We start from the raw sequence: 7311 nt of genomic DNA on the forward strand, positions 1-7311 counted from the left end.
TTCAAATATAGTCACATTACTTCAACATATGAATTTTGGTTTGGACACACTTTCTTCTTAAATATTTCATTTGTATTTTTCCTAGTGTTTAAATTGTCTACTGACTTTGCTTAAGGAGCTTTTTGTCATATGAAAGTTTAAATTTAGCCCAATTCATCTGAACTCAAATGTGTGACAAAGTTCTCATTTGACTGTTTTCCTCTGTAGCCCATTATCTTCCAGCTATTATGGTAAATTTATAATTTCTACCTTAATTTGTGATTTTTATAGTGCATCAAAATCTGAGTCATTGCCATGTTTTAACTATTGTAACTTTTTAAAATGTTTTAATATTTGGTTACACTTACTGTACTCTCATATGGCCTTTAAATTTTTAGACTTTTCTGTTTTATTTGTTCATTTTTCCCATAATGATCATTAGAATCATTCTGTTAAGTTTTTCTAACAAAATCCATTGAAATTTCTATTGTATAATATTCCATATTTCATGTCACAGTCCTTCCTAGACAGCTTATGGTTTCAGTTGCTTCAGAAATGCCACTTTTTCCTACTTTTTTTTTCCTTAAGGATTACTTCTTATATAAAAAATACATTTGTTTTTGTACATTTTTATATTCCCCCCCTTATATACCATTTAATTGAAATCATGTTATTTCTAATGATTTATAAAATCATGCTCTTAAATTTTTAGGCATATGGCAATCTACAAATATTGATAATGATATATCCTTATATTCTCATAGTTATCCTTCATATTTCTATTTCATATATTATTGGATTAGCCAGGATAGTCATACAAGTATTTATTTCTAATAGTGGTATCAATCATCCATATCTTTAACATTTTTTCCCATTAATATAATTTCTACATCTTCTACCTCCACCTGAAACTGGCTCTATTGAAATAATATGTCCTGATACATGAAATTTATGTTTGTTTGCCTGTGTTTCATCATGTAATGCCTTTATGTCTTTCTTCTGTGAAATGTTACAAATAAGTGACATGAGTGATATTTTTTGTTTTGGGTACTGGATATTAAATCCAGGAGCATTCTACCATTAAGCTCTATCCCTGCTCCCTTTTTTATTCTTTTGAGACAGGGTTTTGCTAAAGTGCTGAGGCTGATTTTGATCTTGCAATCCTCTTGTCTCAGCCTCCACAGTTACTGGAATTACAGGCATGTTCCACTACCTGACCTGAGTGACACTTTCTCTCCCATGCTTTTCAAATGCCTTCCATTGATATTTTTAATAGTGTAACTCATTATCTTATTAAAACGTTTAAATCAAATTAAAAGATATTATCAAGTACCTATAATATGCAAAGCTGTGTGCCAGGAGCTGAGAACATAGACAAATTATTTTTTACCTTAACCTCCATGTATTTTTTTTTCTTGTGAGAGATGGACATGCAAAACAATAAACAATAAATTGTGCTATGCTCCACAAAAAATGCTGTAGTCAGTTCTACCTTGGTTAGTGGAAGATTTTTTTTTTCTTTTCTTTTCCTCTTTTTTTTTTTTTTTTTTTTTTTTGAGAGGTTATGGAGGAAATAACATTCAGATAACACCTAAGATGAATCTTGAAAGTTGAGTGGGTGTTTGGCAGGCAAGCAAGAAAGAAAAGGCCCTTGCAGGCAGAAAGAACAACCTGAACATTTCTGTAGGTGTAAAATGTTCTAGTATCTGTGGGGTTTAATAGTAATTCAATATTGCTGGTCTCAATTGTTGAGGTATCAAAGAACTAGAACATTCAAATAAAAATAAAATATTATGTTTGTATTATTTGCTGCTGTTGATTATTTTTGATTCTCCTCTCCTCCCAGGTTTTTGTGTAGATCATTAAGAATTGACTAAAGTGAGGGTAAAGTAAGATAAATGAAGGAACTTAGGAAAAAAGTGCTATATAAATGAAAGGAATTATTGATTAACTATTAATTTTCATTGCCTTGCTTCATATAATGGTGAAGACTGTTAGTGTTCCTCCAATAGTCATTCTCCCTTTCATGTGTAGGAATGGAATTTTGGTTGGGCATATGGCCACACTAGCAAATACTGCATTTCTCAGGGTTCCTTTCAGGTATTTAAGGCTAGGCTGGTGACTAAACTTTGGCCGATAGAATGTGAAGAGAAGTGATAGACCCAACCACTGGCCCATTCATTTAAAGAGAAATTTTCTTCCTTGTATCTTTGCTTCCCTTCCTCAGATTGGAATATAAACAGAATGGCAAGAGCTATACAGAATTCTTGGACAAGGAAATGGTGGTTGGGTATGTATAACATTAGACCAATATGTTAGAAGGAACAAGTATCCCTGTTGGTTTTGAAGTTGCCTACCCAGATTTTGATTTTAAAGAAAAATAAACTTCTCTTTAACTTAAAACAAATATTATTTGGGATCTCTTAGTGACACCAACCAAACCGGCATTAACATAACAGAGGGACTATACCTATAAAAGAACTGGAAAAAATTTTTAGTAATTGTGAATTTGTCACCTTTTGAGCCAACTGATCAAAATTAAAACACTTCAATGGTAATCATAGTTAATGCTGATGAAACAGAACTCTGCTATATTATCCCTCTACATTTTCTGAGGATAATACTTAAAGCAAATTTTTCCTTCCATAGTTTACCTCAAAATACACAGGAAAAAACATTTTTGGTATGTTGACAGAATTAAACATTTAAAAGAACTGTAATTCACACTGGGAAAAATTTTCCCATGTGGCACACACAATAATTCATATAATTAAAATATGTATTAATGAAGCTTTTTCTGGCATATTTTTCTTGATAATTTTTTTAAAAATCAACTTAACTAATCCAGCAGCACAGGGCCATTCTTTGCTCTCAGAGGGAAGTCTACTTACCTACAAAGAGCTAAGTGACTTTCTGCCTGATAATGTTGCCCAGAATGATCAGTAGGAGAAAACTGAAGTTGGTAATTTAGCAGATGGCTTGAAAATATCTTTTCTTTTGACAACGAAAGCAAAACAAGCTGAAAATATACTTAATGGAAAACTTGACATATAAAGGTAGTACAGCTGGGGCACTATGATCAGATGAATTGATAATTAAAGCATGATCTCTATTATTTCTATGGTATATACAATAATAAATGGCTGCTGATATTAATTAGTAATTGAATTGAAGCTAAGGGCTTTAATCAATCTTGAAAGCTGCTTATTTTAAGCATACCACAATGAAATCCACGTATCAAAATGGAGAAAATTCTTTAATTCAATTAGCAGGTTTGGAAAACATCATATTTACTTTCTGGGAAGCATCCTAGGGAGATGCTGATTAATTAGAATGAAAGTGTGATGAAAGGTATAGTGAAAAAGGAATGTTTCTTAAAATGTCAGCTCAAAGGATATTTATATATTTGATAAGGGATTTGGAGTGAGTGATTTTTTTAGAAATGATGTCATTTAGGTCTTTTTGTCTAATTGGTGATTTATAATACCTATTGCATCCAATTGAGTCAAGTTAGATTTCTTTGAGACTTTGGTGCTTCAAATAAATCATTGGACATATAGAGAGGTGGTGTTAGGCAGTGCAGAAAACACCAAAATGGTAATCAAGAGACCTGGGGGTCCCATACTAGCTCTGCTATTGACTAAGTGTTGGCAAAGCTCTCTTCTAGCTCCGAAATTCTGTGATTTCCAAAAGAAATTTTAATCTTGCTAATTATGAAATTTTGTTATGTATGCCCCTGAATCTGAAATTTGGAAGGAAACGGCTTTAGAAAATTTAATTTGCAACCCGTTATGATTCAGATCTTAAAACTCAGACCTCAACCTAATGAATGAAAGACGACTTTTTCTGATTAGGATTGATAAAGAGCCAATTATAGGTGTATCTGCCTGATTGGGATCATTCATAAATGCAAACCCAATTCTAGGAGTGCAAAGGTGGTTACATGTGCTTATTATTTGCACAAAGACTTGTATTTTATTAAAAAACAGCTTGCTTATAAGTGTTACAAATAGCATAAATGGATTTGCTTTTCTCGGAGATGTAAGAGTGAAACAATACTTATAAAACTGGAGTGGTGAAAAAGCATTTGATTTAGCAGAAAGGAATTTTTATGTTTCAGGTTTTATAGGCTTTTGGTTTTTAGGAGAACTTCATTAAATGGATTGTAACCATATATTCTCAACTCACAGCCCACATAATAAGCTATTCTATAAAGTCACCTTTCTTTATACAGTTGCAAGGAATTACACAGAGTGGCCCTAATGTCATTACTATTATCTATTTGTGGTCATTGAAGAATCTTTGTTATAAAGATCTCAATACACTAGTCCACAATAGAACACTAAATGAGAAAGATGGGAGGGAACAATGAATCATATGTTATTCATGTGAAATGATCTAATGATTTTCCTAAAATAAGATCTAAAAAACATTGGCTAAGAATTAGTCTTGATAGTACAGTAATGACTTAGTATATTCCTTCTAGACTCTTTTTGTATGATGATACTAACTTTATTTCATTAGTAGAGGAGAATACCCTGAAGGTTGCCCCAGTTCTTGGCAACATTCAAAATGGCGCCCATCAGCAGTTGATACTTCTGTCAATCTTTAGAGGCAATAATTTAATTAAAATGAATCTCTCCCCTTAAATCTCTATTTGGTTCAGTAATACTTGGTATTTGCCAAGATACTTTTTAACCAAGTTAGACAGATGGCTGTCTCTCTTTGAAAGACAAGGCAAAAAGCCAAAAGAAAAAAAAAAGCCAAAATAGCATGCTTGTATTAGAAATAGGAATTTAGGGATTTCCTATATTTGACATTTATTATCTGGAGGCTTAACATATACTTTCTAAAGAATAAGAGTTTTTATGTCCAAATTTATAAAATACAGACTCATTCTTTGTTAAACCCAAAGCTCAGAGAAGTATTTGCGTAATATCAATGTGAAATATAAGCTGCTATAACTGTAACAGATCTGAATCAAGATGTATGGGTTCAGTCATGACCTTTGCAATAGAAATACTGAAGTTGGGGCTGGGGATGTGGCTCAAGCAGTAACGCGCTCGCCTGGCATGCAGGGGACACTGGGTTCAATCCTCAGCACCACATTAAAAAAAAAATAAAGATGTTGTGTCCACTGACAACTGAAAATAATATTAAAAAATTCTCTCTCTCTCTTCTCTTTCTCTCTTTAAAAAAAAGAAATACTGAAGTTCTAACCCCCAGTACCTATAACATTATATTATTTAGAAATAGGGCCTATGCAGATGTATTCAAATTAAAGTAAAATTGTACTAGATTTTGGTATAAATCCAATGTCTGATATCCTTAAAAGGAGAGAGTGGTTTGAAGGTGGACATATGTGCAAAGAGGAAGTCCATGTGAAGATGGAGGAAAAGACTGAAATGATGTAACTATAAGCTATGGCATGCCAAGAATCACCACCAACAATTAGAAGCTAGAAGAGAGGCATGGGACAGATTGTCTCTCAGAGCTTCCAGAAGGGCCTAATCCTACTAACATCATGATTTTGACTTTGTGGCATCTGGAAATGTGAGAGAACAAATTTCTGTTGTTCTAAGCTACCTAATTTCAGGTATTTTATTACAGAAGTTCTAGGAAAATAATAAAAAAGGTATTTTGGAAAAGAATATTAAGGGAGAGAGAGGAAGAGGAATGAGAGACTACAAAAATCAAGCGCCTCCATAATTTAATTTGTGTAACAATCTTGAGGATGTGTAATGCCAATTTTATCACATTGTGGTTATAAAAGGAGATGGTTTATTTTATGTTTTATTTTACTTTATTTAGCAAGGTTCTTTGACCTATAAATACCTACTTTACATTAATTAAGAACTTTGGCAAATTAAGTTGTTAGTCATCTACCAAACATTTTATACTTCCAAGAATATGAAATCACTTTGAAAGTAGAGAGGTTATCAGATTGGTCAGAAGAACAGAAGATGTAAAATGGCATAAACATCTATCCATTTTTTGTCTGGTTTTGGATTTTTTTTTAAAGAGAGAGTGAGAGAGAGAGGGAGTGAGAGAGAGAATTTTTAATATTTATTTTTTAGTTATCGGCGGACACAACATCTTTGTATGTGGTGCTGAGGATTGAACCCGGGCCGCACGCATGCCAGGCGAGCGCGCTACCGCTTGAGCCACATCCCCAGCCCCTGGTTTTGGATTTTTGCAATGTAGTCTGCTCTATAATTGGGATTAGGTCCTTAATGGTATTTCCCATTTCACTTTTAGTAATGTCAAGTAACTACTCCCCCCAATTCACTAAATTTTGAATCTCTGATTGTAAATTCATAGTGAAATCTGTTAATAGATATTTATTGGGTGCCTATTGTGGTACAAATACATTCGGGTGCTAAGGATCTGAAATGTACAGAGTTCTGTCTTCAAGAAATTGTATTCCAATGGGGAACACAAAGATGCAAACAAATAATAATGTTTCTAGTACTGATGAGTAAAGGGAGGTAAGCAGGTGACCAGTATAGACTGGGTGGTTGGGGAACCTTTCTGGGGAAATGGCATTTGAATTGAGACTTTAAAGATGAGAAAAAGGCAATCATGCAAAGAGATGAGAGAAAAGTCCTTCAAGCAGAAGGACTTCATATCAAAGACCCTGAAATGAAATAAAGTTTGCTGACTAAGAACAGTCAGACTAGAGTATAATGAAGGAAGGAGTTAAGAGTAGAGAAAAAGAAAGAGGCTACATCATGTAAGACCTTGTAATCCTTAATCCTTGGCAAGCAGTTTGGCTTTTAAGGTTCATGGGGAGACACTGGAAGGCTTTAAACTAGAAAGTATCATGGTTGGATTGATGTTTTCGAGAGATCCTTGTGAAGAAGACAGTTTGTAGGTGGAAATGCCCTGAAGGTAGGTGGAAAGGAGTAGAAAAAGGAAGACAAATTAGAGGAATATTACTGTAGTCCAAGTGAAAAATTATAGTAACTTGGACTAGGGTTTTTGAATCCAGTGGAAATGGATTCAAGATATTTTAACAGTGTTAACTGTATCAGAAATAGGCTTTTGGACATATGATAGGACTTATTGATGATGAAAACAGAAATTTGAAGGTAAGAGAAAAACCAAGAATGATTTCTACCTGGTGGGCTTCAATGGCTTGGTATTTACTCAAATGGAGAAAGATTGGCAGGAATGGATTTAGAAGTGAAATTATCTATCTTGGGGCTGGGATTGTGGCTCAGTAGTAGAGCACTCGCCGAGCATGTGCAGGACCCGGGTTTGATTCTCAACACCACATAAAAATAAAAGCATTGTGTTAGTGTCCATCTACAAAAAAAAAAAAAAAAAAAA

This window comes from Marmota marmota, unplaced genomic scaffold (assembly GCF_001458135.2).
Source record: "Marmota marmota marmota unplaced genomic scaffold, marMar, whole genome shotgun sequence".
Classification (NCBI taxonomy): domain Eukaryota; kingdom Metazoa; phylum Chordata; class Mammalia; order Rodentia; family Sciuridae; genus Marmota; species Marmota marmota.